Below are 19,757 nucleotides of genomic sequence, written 5' to 3'. Positions count from 1 at the left end.
TCCTTCTCCTTATATGTGGGCCTTTGTCCTAGTACTGCACATGGCTTTGTCCAGATTTTCTTCTATAAGTTGTTGTAGGTATGATGTGACTGGGGTACATGATGTAAAAGCACACACAGGGTAACAGTCTATATACCTCTCATGCTACATGCTTTTTCAGGATGTCCAGCATTCTACTGCAAATGCCTGCTCTGTTCCTCATACAGTTGTGTTTTTCTGGTAATATACTACTACATTGAGCCCACTGAATTGCTGTAAGTACTGACATAGTTATGTAATGGCCTTTATATCCTGCTGCTAATCTGACCTGTTGCAACCTGCTGTTATACCAGCCACCTACTAGGTGACCCAGAGCATATATAATGTCTGTATGTTTGGCCCTCTGTCCCCCATTGTCTCTGGCTTTGTCCAGGTTTCTTGCCATAACAGATTGTGGAATAATGACATTCTGTTTGACTCCTACCATATGAGTACCTCTCATGCAAATGCTGTAGGTGCAACCAGCTTTTAACCATCAACACCATCAATCATCCTAATGTACTTAGCCCAGTGAGCCACACCAGCCACCCAAAAGTGGGGCTTAAGTCCTCACACTATGAACAGCAGACAGACATACACTGTGACTCCTGTGTTTTGTGGACAATAGAACATGAGGCCAGGTTCTTTGCGACAGCTCTGGGATTGTGTGGTCTGCTGATATATACTTGTAAACATAGACTGTTACTGTAGTTGTATGGGAACAGTGATGTGTTGGGGGTAGGGGACTCTGGCCATGACAGTCATGCATCTGACCTATGACACCACTGTTTGGCATTTCCTTTGCATACTGCTGTGGGTTTTTCTGGCATGTGGCCTAATGCATATTATGGGGTACTCAGTATTGGACAGAGTACCTGTTGTCCCACGTAGCTGTCACTTCTCTGCAAGTAGCCATGCAGCCCATTCTATTCCCTTGCATACATGCAGCAGGTCCATACATATGCTACCATAGTCAAGTACCACATACATTTGTTGTAAAGGAGAGTGATCTACCTTGTGAACGCAGTGGTTGGGAGACCTGTATTTCAGGGCTTACTCTGTCTGATGCATACAGTACATAGCCAATACATGGTAAGGTATAGGTTGTGTGGTGTGGCTGGCATCCTTTTTGCTATGTATGCAAGTTGGAGTAAGGTCTCAGTTACTATGACCCTAGGTGTCAGTGCATGTACTATGCATTGCCTCTTTGCCAAGGCCAGGGCATACTGGGCGCACCTACATTTGCCTACAGGGACAGTCTCAGGGGGTTCCTTCTCTGAGTCCCCCTGTGGGTGTGGCTGTGGTGACCTAGGCACTGGTGGGGGGCTGTGTGTCCATTCCCTGTGATGATCCTACTGCAGCTGTTCCCACAGGATCATATTGTGTAGTATGGCACATACTGTGAATATATGTGCACATGTGGCTGGAGAGTACTGCAGGCCTCCACCAGATATATTGATGCACCAGAACCGTGATGCGAGCAGCCTAAACACACATGCTATGATGTTCCTAATTTCTGTGTGTGCCTCATTATGACATTCTTCTGTGGGTGTGTGTGCATTTTTAAGGGTGTCATCATCGATGGTTCCAATGCATAGCCAGCAACCCCCAGCAAATGGCCATATGGGATGTCCACCTAGCAAACATCTGGTACAGCTGTGATGCATGATACACATATCTTTGTTTCCACTGGGATGGGTCCCCATCTGTTGGATCTGGGTCTGAGTTGAGGGCGGCAAAGCTCAGTGAGTTCTTGTAGCATGTCCTTGTCCACCCTGTAGCTCTCTACTGTCTCCAGCTCATGTAGCCCTTGGAAGGTTACCCTGGGCCTGAGCACTCTTCTCCTTCTCAGTCTGGGCCTATTGGCAGCATCAGCACCAGCACTGACCTCAACCTCTAGCACATAGAGATGTAGCAGAGCAGCAATAGCCCCTAGCATTCTCTCAGTTAAAATTCCCAAGGTCTGCACTTCAATGGTGCAGACTATGAGGGAAAATCAGATTGTAGGGTGTATGTATAATTTATACTTCTCTGCTGCAGATACAGATTGTGTGACTGGCTAATTATGATGCATTCCACCTGCCACATACATTATTGAGAAGTTTAATGGCCAGTTTAAGTGGGACGGGGTAATAAGTAATTTATACATGATTGGCTTTGCCAGGCAATTTTCTATCTTTTTTTAAACAGCCTGCCCTGCTAAGTACTACTGTGTGGTACGCAAACCCATGCCACAGATGTAAACAATGCTCAGCAGTCAATAGACAAAGCCCCATGAATGGGGACACTCATCACAGCTCAAACCAGCTAAAACATCTGCCCTGAAGCTAAACAAAGCTTAGCAGCACTGGACACCCCCCCCCCCCCGCTTAGCTGAGACGTGCCTTGCTCAAATTAATGCCGCTGAGCTCCAATGTGCTTAAAGAGATAGTGACACACCCCCTTTTGATGTCATCTAGCTTTCCTGTGGAAACCAACATGGTTCTGGGGCTACACAAATTTTATCTGCGGACATGGTAACCCATTTTTGCTATTCAGTAACCCCAGCTTATTTGCATACAGATCTGTGCACACAACTTGGATACTATACTATTTTAGGACCTGCCTCCTTAGCAACCACAGATATCTACCATTGTACATATTCTACGCAGGGCCCTAGAATGCATTATTCTTATATATTTATTATTTTCCATTTTTACACTTTTCAATATCTTTTTTGCATAACTCTTTGTTTGAGTACTGCTGCATGCCACGCAAACATAACATATGTATTAAAAAAATATTTAAATTACATTATTTCACATTACTTTTTGGACACACAGGGCATAGTTTTGCACATTTCTGTGTCTGCTTTGCTATTTCTGACTTTCTAACAGGACTTTTACAGCCCCTGTTCACTTTTTCATTTCATGTACATGGATGTTTTCCGTGTACACTTCTGACACAACATAGTATCTGCATTAATGCCTATCTGCTTGCTGAATCACTCTACACCCTCAATTGCATGCAATTCTCCTGTTTATGAGGTGATTTGCATGCCACGGACACTTCTGTGTTGGCTTGCTCATGCACAACCCTCAGCTCTGTTCACAGGATTGCATGGCTGCTTAATTCCTTGCAAGCTCTGTGCCACTATGCCTACATGGAAAATTAATCCATGTAGGCTTTATTGAATTCCCTAATATTTCATATATCTTGCTTAGTTGAGGAAAACTATGAACAGGAAGGCATAATTTTCTAAATGGAGTAGGTTCTCATGGTTTAATTTCTGTAAGATTTTTAGGGTTCTAGCACCATGACAGGAATAGACCCCATTCCTATATCAAAGTATGATTAAATTTCATGAAGTTAGTATTGTTTGTCTTTGATGTTAGTCAAAAATGTTCTTTGTAGCATCAGCAATGTGCCCAGAACTGACTCCTTCAGCAATTCATAAGAAGTTACATGTACCGATAGTATATCTAAATAAGACTCTAAACTCTTTTTTATAAGACCTGTTGCTCCTACTGCTATTGGAACTGTCTGAGTATCCTTTTTCCACATTGCCCTCATTTCTGCCTGCAAATCTTGGTATTTTATGACTTTGGTTCTCTCTGCATGTAAGACACTGTAATCGCTGGGTGTAGCAATTTCAATGATCATTTCTCTTCTTTTCATGGACTACTATGTCTGGTATTCGTGCATCTATGTTTTTTTACCTGTTGCTGTATATGGTGTGCAGAATCTGTCAGGGCACCAAGGGCACTGTTAGTCTCAGACACCTTTTTTTACATGGTAGTCATATTTGATAAGGGTCTGGTTTATACTTTATATAACATCCATTTCTCAGGTCTTTTAGCTTGAATACCCTTGGATCATCCACTGACTCCAGTCTGTACAGTTAAACATTGTTTTTGAAAATAACTATTCAATTAAGACATCAAAGAGAGCACTGTCCCTCCATTAAATGTTTGTTTTTATAAAGAGGCTTTGAACCTGCAAATATATGTTCATTGAAATATTTATCCTAGAAGACTATGGTCATTGTAGCCATTACATAGGCAAGTTTAATCTCAGATACACAGGCCTTAATATGTAAGAAACTTTGTAATAATCCACTATGATAAGGTGGCATTTTGGGCAAACTTTTCTTATGTTCCCAAACTGATGTGTAAATTAGCATTGAACAAAAATATACAGTTACAAGATTTTGTATCCCATACCTCAAGAAAATGAGTACAGTACCTACATTTAAAGGAAGTGCATTGCAGTTGAGGTATTACATTAAAACTTATTAAGATTCCATGTGACAGACTAGTGTTTTGATACCTTTATATCAGGAAAACAGCCAGTTATTAAAAACAGCACTCTGCAAAAGTCTGGCAAACTATTTTTGCCTCTTGTTAAGAACTCCAGGGCAGTTCCTTGCAGGGACTGTTTAAAGCAGACTCCACAAGGGCATCGGCTAAGGCAGCTACCTGATTCTGGAATGTATCAGCACAAGCATCCCTGAGACAGATATCTGAACTTCTGCACTCACTTTTTACAGGAATTACATGCAAACATAATGTCATGGAACGAAGATGGCTGCTACTGCAGTCTAGGAGGAAGTATAGTTTTTTGCTGGTTTTGTACTCTTTCCAAATAGTATGAAAAATACTGCAGCAGCAATCCTTATGATAAATGTAGTATATGTTTGTGCATACTCAATTTAACAGTAGATGTTTCACTAATATTAGTCTTACTGTAGTAGAGACTCCTTCCTAGAAGATTCCTAAATCATTTATTTTCCTATGACTTATGTCTCAGCAAGCAGGTTCTGGTTGAAGTAACTCCCTTCTGTCTTCATTCTAAGGTGCCTCACCTAAATATGAAGAAGAGGAGTGCACCTTACGTGACTAGGCTAAATCTGCCCACCCTGCTAGGTAGACGTGTATACATCTTGACGGTTTGCTTTCTCCGACTATAACATGGACTGGAAATGCAATGGGCTGCTTTCCTTTTCCACTGAGCATACTACTAATGTCCTTGTCATGGGTAAGAGATCAGCTCCATTCAGGAATGTCCAAAACTCTGGATATCAGGTTGAATAAAAGGATGTTCAGCTGCAGCCAGTTTCTAAGCATTATGAATCATATTGCAATGCCGATCCTTGCATTTGCACATACACTGTTTTGGTGAGTATATACTCACACGACATTTTTATTTATTTCTGCTGAGAACCATAGAAAGCATTGTGATAATAAAACAAAGCCATTTAATTTATAATGAGTAAGAAAGTTGAAAAAATAGTTCACGACATGATCTACAGCTAAGGGTTTCAAATTAATCAGTCTGATTTCTGTCGATCTTTGATTAAAACAGGAAGAACTGATTTGTTTTCCTACAGTGACAAAATCTGTCTTGGCAAAGGTTGGAAGGCAATAGCTGAAAGTGTCAGCCATAACTGCAGCTTTAGATATATAGCCTAGTTTTGCATGCTTTCTGTACTGATGGCTTTATCTGTTCTAGAAGTGAGAGGCAAATGTCATTATCTGATCTAGTCAAAATTTATTGCTAGAAGGATGGGAGGATAAATCAAGAGAGGACTTTCTGATCAATATTAAAGTTTGATAATGATAATTATCATACATGACATTAGTAATCTTCTACAATAACATCTGTTTATTCAATTCTTTCCAAGAAACTGGTGGTGTGTGTGTGTGTGTGTGTGTGTGTGTGTGTGTGTGTGTGTGTGTGTGTGTGTGTGTGTGTGTGTGTGTGCACGCATGCATATGTGTGTAGAGAAAGAGAGAGAGAGAAAGGTAGGGGAGAGAAAGAGACTGATACACACGCAGTCACAGGCACGTGCACACACACACACACACACACACACACACACACACACACACACACACACGCACACGCACACACACGCACACACACGCACACACACACACACAAACATTGGGCTAGTTTCCACCAAAAGGAAGTTGTGGAAAGAGCAGCATGCCAGTGGAAGATGTCAGTGCATTAGCAGTGGATGTGATTTCGTAATTTACACTAAAACAAGACCAAGTAATTATCTATTCAGTGCAGGTTAATTCTGGACTCCGTACACAACCACTGAATTAAAAAAACACAATGGGATTACCCAATGCAAAAAATGCCATCAGCATTTAATGTACTACAGCAGGCTAGGTTACTGCAAGCCATAACATATGATGATCTGCACAGGCATCCCAGAAAGCAGCCAGCCAGGTGCATAGCCAGGCTACAGTTAAGACAGGTTTCGAAACCAGAAATAATAGATAAATACAGATTAGACAGAGATCAGGTGCAGGCTGTATGTAGGACATGTGCACCTCACATGTGCACCTCAAATGTATGCTCACAGTCTGCAGGGTAAGCCAGTACTGGTAGAAACAAAAGTGTGCCTGAATTTAAGTATACTGGCCTCTGGGACATTTCAGTGGCATAGGAGAGAGGTCATAGGAGTATCCCAGACTGGCAGTTGCATTCTTGCACAGTTCTTGACAGCAATGTGCACCAGCGTGGATGAATATATATCCACTTCCCAACAAAAGACCATGGAGCACAGACATATCATACAACAGTTCCATGCCATAGCCAACTTCCCCCATGACCTCGGTATGATAGACTGCACCCACATCCCAATCAAAACCCCAGTTGTGCCTGATGCTGAACTGTACATCAATAAAAAGGGGTGGCCATTGCTCAGTTATCAAGTGGTGTGCTTCATGGATGACCTAATTACTGATATCATAGGTTCATAGGTAGGTACTAGGCTATTGGCCCTAGGGCCTATATAAGCCTAGCCAAAAAGGTACCCTGGCTTTTGCCACCCAAGAAAATGATATTCCTGTACTCCTGTCGAGCAGAGCCACAGAGGTGATCCCAGGGGTGAATTTTCTATTTCCCATCCAACCATCAAGATTTTTCTTGAAGAGTGCTAATAAGGAGCTTTGTTTGATATAGATAGGTAGTTTGTTCCAGAGTATGGGAAGTCTCTGGGACAAGAATCTATCCCTCCAGCATGTTCTGTTTATTGTGGTGACAATGTTTAGGTCCCTAGAGCATGTAGCTTGGAGGGATTGGGATTTCATTAAGTGGAGCATGTCCAGCAGTTCTGGGTTTGACATAGCTTTGTATGTTAGGCAGAGATCACCTCTGAGTAGGCGATATGTGACAGAGTAAAGCTGGAGTTTTTTGAAACGGTCTGCGTAGGGCATCTGTTTGAGGCTGGTAATCCTCTTTGTGAGGTATTTCTGTGGCCTTTCCAGTTGTTGTAGATGTCTTGTGAGGTACATACCAAAAGAGGCATTGTACTCTATAATGGGTCTAATGAGTGATGAGTAGAGAGGAACAATGACCTCTTTTTCCTGGATGAGAAATTATTTTGTGATGAGGTGTGCCATGTAGAAGGATTTCCTGACTACTGTGGCAATGAGAGACTACTGTCCATCTGTGTCCCAAGGTCTTTTATCACACTTTCAGTGTTAAGTAGACTACCACCTATGTGGTAGCTCATGGGTACAGAGTTTTTACCAAAGGGGATGATAATGCACTTTTTGGCATTGAGCTTGAGGCCATGGCTTTGACACCAGGCATCTGTCTAAATGAGGCCCTTTTGTAGGATGTCCACATCATTAGGAATTTCGATTATGGCTCCTAGTTTGCACTCATCTGTGAACTTCATTAGCAAAAGACCTTCTGTGTTCGCCTGTACTTCAGAAAAGTAGATACCAAACAGGAGAGGACCCAGGACTGAACCCTCTGGTACTCCACTTGTCACTGGTCTGAAGTTGGATTTGGTGTCTGCTACTTTCACAGTGTGGGTTCTGTCAGTAAGCCAGTTGGCAACCCATCTTGTGACATCACACAGTGTTGCCCCAGAGCAGCAGCACAGAGAATGACTAATGGAAAGAACCCATTAGTTGTCCATACAACATTTTATGCAACAGAAGCATATGATATACCTAGAAGACCATATACACAACACTTAGCAAGGAACACATCTGGACATAAACAGAGGAATCATGACCACAGGAAGTTGCTTTGCAAGGTACATCACCAAAGATGACTGCACTGGCAGCTGCATGGCACGCAGGAGGTGTGCTCAACAGAAGGTGTCATTGTACAGGTAGGATATCATCATACAGTTATCTTAACATGAGAAGGTATCCATAAAATAGCCGGTACTACAAGAAATCTAGTGACACTCAGTGCATAGGAATGTATCAGCACAAACATTACCTAAAAGCAGGGGTCATGCACTGACAGTGATGCATCACACATAACAATGTGTGATGTGAAATTGTGTAGTATAACATAGTAAATAGCCTACAGCAGCATGAGTAATGACAGACATCCCAAGGATGACCCAAAGAGGAAAAGAACACAAACAAGCCTGACACTGAATGTCACACATAAGGCAATGCCTTAATGCACAGGTTATCATTACAACATGAATCAGTAAGAGGTAAGATGTTCAGTTATGCAGACCATCAGTGACAGGAACTACATAACAGCTGTGGAACATGCGACAATGTTGGAGATACAGTAACAAAGCTTTATATACAGGCCTACTTCAAAAGATCAAAGTACCAGACTATCAAACATGGATTCATCAAGATGTCATCACCGAATCTTCACATCATTGAACTCCCGGAACACCGAAAACTAACCCCAGGAAAATAACCACTTGGCCAGCATGGTGAACTTTGCCCTTTCTCCACTGTAGTGCAGTCTTGGAGTTGGTATATTTAGTTGGGGGGGGTGTGGGGGGTACAGCCCACTACATCAGGGGGTGGGGGGGAAAGCCACCCACTTTGGAGGGTTTTACTTTCTTCTTTGTTTTTTTTTTGTTCCAGTGGCCAAGTGGTTCTTTTCCCGGGGATAGCGTTCAGAGTTCTGGGTGTTTGATGTTCTAAAGTTTTGCCAATGTCATCTCGATGATTTTGTCTTCACTGATGTAGTCTTTTGATACTTTGAAGTAGACCAATATATGTGTGTGTGTGTGTGTGTGTGTGTGTGTGTGTGTGTGTGTGTGTGTGTAGATATATATATATATATATATATATATATATATATATATATATATATATATATATATATATGTGTGTGTGTGTGTGTGTGTGTGTATTTATATATGTGTGTGTATTTGTGTGTATGTATATATGTGTGTGTGTGTGTGTGTGTGTGTGTGTGTGTGTGTGTGTGTTTGTGTGTATTTGTGTGTATGCATATGTGTGTTTGTGTGTGTACGTGTGTGTGTGTGTGTGTGTGTGTGTGTGTGTGTGTGTGTGTGTGTGTATGTGTGTGTGTGTAATCAGTGAGACATATGAAGGCACACATGGGAACTACATGTCAGCGTGGGAATACAAAATAAAAAAGAAAATTGTCCACGGAACTGCACTGAGTGCTGAGGGTGAGGCATGTGCAGTACTGTATGAGGATGCTATAAGTAACGCAGGTATGCATACAGGGGCATGCCTGTGCATGCGGGAATGGCAAACAACAATCAATGCTGGATGAAAAAAATAGCATGCTGTTAACCATGAAAATATGAGCTATATGTCAACTAGCAAGAGATGCAAACATAGAAGCATGGAGATTATTGCATAAAGCATTACTGTTGTCAATATTTGTACTAACATATACTAATGGCAAATATGTACTACATATCACAACTTGAAGCTAGTCACCTAGGTTAGAGAAATGATCACAGAAACCCTGTGGCATCAGACATTTGAAAAAAAACATCAGTGGTCAGGGCAGCATTGCCATAGGGTTAGAATGATGCAACATGACATACATGAGCTCAACCGTCAGTGTTAATCTAACACAGTTAAGGATTCTCATGCTGATGGCTCACAATGCGTTCTTGGTTTCCCCTACTTCATCTGGAAACACTCAGCCCACAGCTCTGTACCATGGAGCTAGACATGGTAACAATAGCATTTTGGGACACCGTGTAGGAAGGAGCAGTAGTGAGATGTGTCTGTCTGTACATGACTGCTGGTCTCACATTTGTGTGACTAATATTAGATGTACATGCAGATTGTAGCACATACACTGATGTCAGAGGGCCATGTGTGGGTCTAATGAGAGGGGATGTGCCTCTCCCCAGTGGAGGTAATCTGCTCAGTACAGTTAGGGCATGTAACACCTGTTTTATATTACAGCATTGCTCTATCACCACTGTAATAAGGCTTTCAACAGAAAGTGCAACGGATACCACAATGTCATGCTGTGCAGTCAATGCAACCATGACCTCTCCATGCCTACACTTCTGACTTTCATATAACACATGCTGCTGGTGTGATACTCGATCAGTGGCAAGGAGAAGTGCATACAGGTCAGAGCCATGATATCACAATGAACCTTTATTTACCTGTTATAGCAGGTGGACACCCTCTTACATGCATCCATGCACATCATCTACACTCCCATGTATAGTCTGATGGACAGTATAAGTGGATTGGGAAGACTCACCATCATTATCTGACTCTACATGGGACAGAGGGTAATGGTCATCATCATTATCATGACTTTCATCTGATATACCCACATTACCAGAATGCCCGGCCATATTATCCTCTCTTTTGGAGGTTATACCATGAACCACTTCTGTCCCTTTCTTTGAGGGACAATAAACCCAATGCAGTGGCCTGTGTGACATTGATCATACTGTCAGAATGAGGCACATCACATCCTACCTCAGGATCAGTGGACAGGCTAGTGGATGAGGCAGGTAGTGGATGTGCTGTTAAAAGAAACAGATGACACATGTCATAAACATTCACAGAATCAAAATTATGGAGCATTTGACTGAAATTTGGACAAATAGATAATTACAATGCTGTTGATGATATGGACTTACCAGTCTGTCATGCCTGTGGGTGGCTTATGGACCTATATAACAGAGATATGCCATATCAGTTATATATCAATCACATATGACAGATAACATAGTATAACTAAGAAAAATAACCTAACATGTCTTTCTCTGATGCCACTGCTTATGGTGAGTATTGAAATGATACTGTTGTATAAAAACATAAACATATGCAACTCAGTAGTAAGCACATATAAGTCATAATGTAGCATTCCACATGATATACAACACACAGCAAATAAGATATACACATACCGGATGGCAATGGTGGCGATGTTTTAGTAGAATGTGTATTGTGCAGCTGAACAAGGCCACATTAGTTATGAAGGACACATATGTAATTATTAATGGTGATATGCAGCAACCTTATAAACTGCCTTACCAACTATGTCCTCCCTGGTTGAGGAATGTATCATCTGACATAATGTGGAATCTGTATTATAAAAGGGCGCACAAGGAACAACATGGCAGTATATTCCACAGTCCTATCAGGAGACAGAGACACACAACATCTATGGATCATACTAACAGGATATGGAGACACTTAAGAGAGATGTGCTGCTTCTGTTAAGACCCTGATACACCGATACAATTTAGAACACAACATTACACATGTTGCTAATAATATTATGTATATACTGTGTCAGTAAGATAACATACCATAGCACTTACATTGTGCATCTGCATCAGTTGTGCTGTCACAACCATGGCATAAATCTGCATTTGTAACACAAATATTACATTATAGCAAGAATTGTGAATTAATGTCTTTCAAAATAAAAATGGTGTGCGCTGCAGTGTTTGTGAATGTTGTACATACCTGTACATCCTGAATACCTTTCCCAGGTATCTGATGATCCTGGTAGATATTATAACAGGTGGCTAAGAACATGGTTATCTCATCCAGGAGAAGCAATGGTGGATCACCTCCACTGGCATTCCTCATCCTGTCATACTGGCGGAGTCTGTTGGCAGCATTGAAGATCATGTCAGAACAATGTCACTGTCAAGCCTTCCTGGATCTGTTGTGACCACTTATGGCATTTATCATTTATGCAAGATCTAGTCACACTTCAATTTTCTACACAATATTGCCCATCCTTCCAGTCAGGTTGCAGCCATACTGGCACAAAGCCTCTACTATTATTTCATTTTCTAGATGTGTAAAATTGTTTCTCCTATTGCAGTTTGACTTCAAGAAGATAAGGTGATATGCACATCTTAGAGTTTATATAAGGTCTCATATATTGACATGACAATATTAAATGCATATGTCAAATGACTGCCTCGCCTCTCTTTTACAGTGTTTAGTTATGCAAAATAATCAATGTCATGTATATCACTGTCATGTACAGATAATCTGAATGAATAAAGGCATGTCTAAATAGCTAATCCATCATCTTGTACACAGTTATAAATCCATTCAGTAAGTTCTTGTGGGTCATATATGAAGAGATGGGATTTGAACCCATATCAGTAGTTATCATGACAACTAAGAGCCAACCACATCATCAACGTGCCTCAACTCCAGTACTATAATGATGGTGTTGCCAAAGGTACATGCACATCCAAAAACACCTGCCAGTTTTACCTCAAGAATATAGGCTGCATCTCAGATATTATTGTATTCAGTGACAAACAGCATCAAAATGTGACTGTCGTAATATGGTTCACAATACAACTACTGAAATGTATACAGAAACAAGGCAGTGAATCGACAGCATATGAAAATGACCTGTTATGCAGGCATGGCTACATATAACAATGTTGTTGTGTCTTTCGGCTTTTCCCGATTAGGGGTCGCCACAGCAGAACTCCGGTCCGCTAATGATTGGCAGTAGATGTTTATGTGTCGAGTTGCCGGCATTGATGCACAACCTTCAATGAAGGTATGCCCATTCACACATGTCTCCACACAGAAGACGCTCTAGTCGAGAATCGAACAGGACAACATCTTACTGTGAGGCGACAACACTACCACAGCGCCACCACCGCAGAGATGCACTTATATAGCCAAACTGGAAGCAAAGCTCTCTTCACCCAAGACTGGACTAGACAGTCAAGAGGAGAAGGTAAACACTTGCACCACACCACACTCATCACATAGTCCTTCAAAACCTACACCACCAAAACACACACATAGAAACACAAAACACACACCTCTCAATAAAAACCTGCCCAAGCATCAGGGACATCCAAAGCATAAACGCAAGCAAACTCCACCCCCCCAACACAACCCAAATGACACATAGCCCACAAACTCAGTGTACCACTCAACCACAGCCCATAAGGCATAACAACGTACCCAACACTCTAGTCATAGGTGACTCTATAGTCAGGCACACTGATGTTCCACTCGCTAGACTAAACAAGGAGAAAGTTACTGTCAGCTGCCTGTCAGGTGCCAGGATCTGCCACATAATGCATGCACTCAGGTCACTCCACAATAAGTACAAATATGACACTGTCATTGTCCATGTTGGTGTGAATGACCTAAGACATACCTCCCTGGACTACATGAAAAGAGACATGGAAGAGCTCTCCAATCTTGTATCCCAGGCAGGTATGACCCTAACCCTGAGTAGCATCCTGCCATCACCCAGAATGATACTACAGTACAAGGACAAAATGATTGACTTCAACAACTGGCTAAGCTTCCGGTGTCATTCTAAGGGGATCCAGTATTTGTTTGCCTGGGACAACATGATCGACAGACCATGATGCTTTGCCAGAGATTGCCTGCACCTGTCGCCCTTAGGATTCTGGATACTGGCTAAGGTTCTTGCCAAGGCTATAGTGCCTTTTTTAGGCAAGGTTCAAATGACAAATTCACCACTGTAACAGGTACAAGCAAGCAAAATCTGAGGGTAATGCTACTCAATGGTAGAAGTCTAAACCTCAAAATGCACTCACTCGAGGCACTCCTTAAAATGGAGAACATTGACATCTGAACAGTGACAGAGACCTGGTTCAAAGCTCCAGAGAGCACCCCTGCATTACCAGGCTACAATTCATACCACACCTTTCGGCCACCTAACCCAGAATGAAGCACTAAAGGCGGAGGCGTGTCCATATTCATTAAGGATATCCACACCTCCAGGCTAGTTGCACAGCATAATGCATCCGAGATTATCCAAGTGCAACTAACTCTGGGCAAGACCACAATCCAAATTGTAGCTTGCTACAGACCCCCCACCATGCCCCAGGATTCCCACTCCTCATTTCTTGATACACTGGAAAGTATTAGGGTACAACCCAACACCCTAATAATGGGTGATTTCAACTACTCCACCATTAACTGGGAAAACTACTCATGTACCAACTCTTTTGCTCAACGTTTTCTAGAATTCATAAATTCCAACACCTTGGATCAACTTATTCACACCCCCACTAGGGGCAGCAATATCCTAGACCTGGTCATTACCAACATGGGAAACTGGTGTTCCACACCAGAGGTCAATTCCTCGTTGGTCAGATCCAACCACAAGCTAATCAGCCTAGACATCCACATCCCAGCCTCAATTATGGAAACCATGATAAAAAACTTCTCCAAAGCCAACTTCACACTTCTTAAGACAAAAGTGGCAAACTTCATGACACCCATGCAGACGGACAATAGAGGTATGACTGCTGAATCCTACACAAATGCACTTTATAAGCACTTACACGAGAGCATGGATCATGCTATCCCTAATAGAACCAAGATGTTATCCTCCAAAAAAAGGAAGCCAATCTGGTGGTCCTCTGACATAAACAAACTCTACAACAGAAGAAAGAAACTGTTGCAAAAAAGAGTAAAATCCTATGACTGGAGGAACTCCCTGGTCAACCTCAGTAAGAAGCTGAGATCCCTCATAAAATCCTCCAAAGCTAGGAAAACAAAATTGCCACTGACTCTAAAGACAACCACAAAGCATTCTATAGCTATGTCAAGAATCTCAATGGGAACACTCAGATCTGCTCTGAGTTATGGCACTAAATATACAGAACCAACTGATATTGCCAACATCCTAGCAGATAGGTTCAGTGCTAACTTTACCCCCCTCTCACCCCCTAGAGGGCCCATCTCTATACTGGAAGAATGCAAAGTTCCTATTATCACGGCTACACAGGTAAAAAACACACTCTCCAAAGCCAAGAACACAGCATCCATGGGACCTGACAATATCCCAGGCTGCGTTCTACATGAACTACAGAATGAACTGGCACCCTACCTAAGTACCATGTTCAATCATAGCCTCAACTCAGGCTTTGTACCCACTGAATGGTGCACCGCGATGGTTATCCCACTCCACAAAGGGGAGCCATGACGGACCCCGGGAACTACCGCCCTATTAGCCTGATGAGCCTGGTCTGCAAGGCCATGGAACATATCATCGTGGAACTCATAAACAAAGACATTGGTAATCTCCAAACTCTGGACCCTACCCAGTTTGGATTTGTAAAAGGCAGATCATGTTTCCTAAACCTGACTGACTTCTTTGAAGCAGTCACCAAAGCCATAGATGAGGGTAAAGTGGTTCACACAGCTTATCTAGATCTCGCCAAGGCTTTCGACACCATCCCCCAATCTGGAGTTATAGATAAGCTCACTAAATTAGGTATAAATCCCTATGTCACAAGATGGGTTGCCAACTGGCTCACGGACAGAACCCACACTGTGAAAGTAGCAGATTCCAAATCCGACTTCAGACCAGTGACAAGTGGAATACCACAGGGTTCAGTCCTGGGTCCTCTCCTGTTTGGTATCTACTTCTCTGAAGTGCAGGCTAACACAGAAGGTCTTTGGCTAACAAAGTTTGCAGATGACTGCAAACTAGGAGCCATAATCGAAACTCCTAATGATGTGGACAAACTACAAAAGGGCCTCACTGAGACAGATACCTGGTGTCAAAGCCATGGCCTGAAGCTCAATGCCAAAAAGTGTATTGTCATCCCCTTTGGTAAAAACTCTGTACCCATGAACTACCACATAGCTGGTAGTCTACTTAATGCCGAAAATGTGATGAGACCTTGGGACACAGGTGGACAGTAGTCTCTCCTTTGATAATCACATGGCTACAGTGGTCAGGAATTCCTTCTACGTGGCTCATCTCATCAAAAGGATTCTCATCCAGAAAAAAAGAGGTCATTGTTCCCCTCTACTCATCACTCATTAGACCCATTATAGAGTACAACACCCCTTTTGTTATGTACCTCACAAGACATCTGCAACAACTGTAAAGACCACAAAAATACCTCACAAAGAGGATTACTGGCCTCAAACAGATGCCCTACGCAGACCGTCTAAAAAAACTACAGCTTTACTCCATCACATATCGCCTACTCAGGGGCGATCTCTGCCTAATATACAAAGCTATGTCAAACCCAGAGCTGTTGAACATGCTCCACTTAAAGAAATCCCAATCCCTCTGAGCTACACGCTCTAGGGACCTAAACCTTGTCACCACAATAAACAGAACATGCTGGAGGGATAGATTCCTGTCCCAGAGACTTCCCATACTCTGGAATAGACTACATATCTATGTCAAACAGAGCTCCACATTAGCACTCTTCAAGAAAAATCTTGATGATTGGATGGGAAATTCACCCCAGGGATCACCTCTGTGGCTCTGCTCGACAGGGGCACAGGAAAATAATTTTCTTGGGTGGCGAAAGCCAGGGTACATTTTTTGGCTAGGCTTATATAGGCCCTAGGGCCAATAGCCTAGTACCTACCTATGAACCTATGAACCTATAACTTAAATGCTAAGCCATCTTAATGTTGCCTATATCCCATTCAATATATTATATAGTGCTACTGTATTAATAAGCATCAGAAAGTATCCGTAAATCAGTCACTGAACATGCAACTTGCACACAATCCTGTAAGCCGTTGGTCTCCACAAACATACGTTAGATGTTACAGGTTATTCTGCAATAACTATTTATTTTATTTTTTATTTTACATTTATTGACTGGGATAGTCCGACTGGATATATGTCCATTTTCAGTGGAGGCCCAGGGAGAAAACCTCCAGATAATACAGATAGAAAATAACAGATATGAGTCAAACATATTTACAAAGCCCTCTAGTAGACGCTCACAATATAGACAGTGTGTAATAGAATACAAAAACAACAGGTTGCAGCAAGCTACTAAGAGCAAGAGATGCATACAATATTAATTTAAATAAGGCATTGAATAAGTAGTGATTACAGATATATGTTGACTCTGTCTGTATCTGTAATTCACTGCAGCTGGTTTGATTGTAACCGTACAACTGCATATGGGGACACCCCCTTGTTACTGATGGACATGTACCAATATGGTGCATTTTGTTGAAATCTAACCCCATCCTTTACGTAACAGTCAGACTGTAATGCAAAGAATTCCATACAACATATACATGAAAACATGTTTCAGCTTTTTTAAACAGCATAATGTGGACATAGGTATGGGGTAATAATGATATTCACGGTGCATGATGGACATGTCCGGGCATTCACCAGGAACTTTGCAATGACTGACATCTGGTACCAGATTGCAAGGGAGAGCCATAGATCAAATTGGGATCAACCAGACAGGTATACAGGTCTGCCACTGTGATAATGACCTACATCAGAGAGACACAGAGAATCTTCACCATTGGGTCACAGAGGTCTGACTCCAGCCACCTGATGCCTGCAGTAAGCTACATACTCCAAACCTTAAGACCTACTGTACATTTTGATATACATATGTAATAAGTATGTGTATTTATGCAATGCAGTGTGTTTCAAGTGTATTCCATTATTCTTTGTATCAAAAATGGTAATATACATAGAAGAATAATGTGTTATAATCCTTAAAGTTAACATTCATGTGTTGAGGCATTCTGAATCTATCTGCAAATATATTGGACCAGTGTAAACAGTATACAGGGCTGTCTGTTGTACCTGTATTTTAATATGGACTTCAAACATATTATTATTATTACTGCTATTCCATAATATCTGCTTTTAAAACATTTAATGAACTGATATGTTCCTTAGCTCCACATGCCAAGCAATTTTGGAAAGTGAATGCTGTTTGCCTAATTGTGGTTTCAAATATCAGTGGACCAAAGTTTGACAAATTACTGGCAGTATGTCATTTAATATTACACATCACATATGGGATATTTATAGTTATTTGGTAACTTAGACATTAGAACAAAAGAGATTTTACAAATCTAGCATGGCTGTGGTACATTGATACCTACTGCTCTTAGGCCGTGGATGACTACATATTTCTCCATTATCCAGAAAGCTTCTAGAAACATCAGACAATATACTTCTGTATGTGTGAATGCTGAATAACACATACATACATACAGTACATTATTTGTAAACTCTTAGGTTTTAGATTTACAGCACTCATTTCTAATCCATTTCTTCTTTCATCGTTTTAATGAATGTAAGACCAAAGCAGATTATCATGGCTGAATTATGTGCTGGACTTGTAAACACAATGCAAGTACAAGAAGTATGGATTTGTAACCCTTACAATGTCTTATGGCTGCAGGGTTAGCACCATATGTTGAGTCACTGACTGTTCTCCTACGTAATTTACATATATAGGTTTGAATCTCACCATTGTGTACTAATTCCTTTAATGGTTGTTTATCTGTTTCAAGTAAAGAAGAATGTTTTCTTGCAAACTATGAAAGTATAACTCAATGAGCTGGCACATTATTTTATACTGCTGATATATGCATGTTTTGTTGTTATTGTAGGATATAGACTTTTACAACATTAAAAGAATTGTGATGTCCATTGGCTGAAATGGTTAAGCAATACAGCATTTTAATGTTGTTTGCCTATGAGTGGGGTGAAATCTCAGTGTAGCCTGTTTTAATGGAAATGTTGGCTGTTATTAATTTACTATTGCACATCACATATGAGAAATCTAGAGTTGCTTGGTAACTTAGGTATTAGAGATTTTATATATCTAGCATGGCTGTGGTACAGAGACACCTATAGCGCTTAGGCCACTGATGACTACTCTTATCTCTGTTATCTACAAAGCTTCTAAAACATCAGACAGTTTACTTCAATTAATGATGTACAGTATGTATGAATGCTGGGCAATAGATACATATATTACCGCTATAGTTTAAATTTCACAGCAATCTGTTATAATCCATGTATGTCTCTTTATATCTCCAGAAGCAGTATTAACATATTTAAATCATGTTTAGATGTGTAGTCCTATGACATTCTGACTTGGTATTGTCATGTCTGACTTCCTACAATGCATCTGTGAGGTATGTGTAATATATAGTGATTTATTATAAATACATTCATGTGTACATAATTTTATATTGAATGTTGTATTATGCATTATGAACAGGTACTTTTTATTGCATTCAGGTGATGTGCTGTTTGTTTACACAACCTAAATGAAACACATCTGTGTTCAACTGGCATATTGGTTTTTACTTGACTATTTTATGTGTTAGTTGCTTTTATTGTTTGCATTGTAGGTTGTTGTAAGCTTGTATTTATGGTACTGGTTCTTAGTGACTTATATGGAATGCCTAGCCTGCTTATATGTTATTGAATGGGTGCCTCCTGTCTCAACAGTCTTAATACTATTGGCTGACCTTTATTGTCATGTACTGCCTGAGTTCCACTGCTTTTTTAACCCCTTAGAACTGCGCAGTGACAGTTTGTTAAACACTATATTCTATCAATTTTCTGTTATTAGTGTGCCATAAAACAGACCTAGTGTTATTGTAGGTTTGATGTGCTGTATAATATATTCATGGTTATCATTACATTTTAACTGTACATGTGCATATGGAAGCATAATACAAATGTTAACAGTGGATCATTTCTTGATGGACAGTTATGTAAGT

The sequence above is a fragment of the Protopterus annectens genome, chromosome 12.part0 (genome assembly GCF_019279795.1).
Source record: "Protopterus annectens isolate FY-2018-M chromosome 12.part0, PAN1.0, whole genome shotgun sequence".
NCBI classification, from domain to species: Eukaryota; Metazoa; Chordata; order Ceratodontiformes; family Protopteridae; genus Protopterus; species Protopterus annectens.
The sequence above is the reverse complement of the archived record's forward strand: the minus strand, read 5'-3'. Positions refer to the sequence as shown.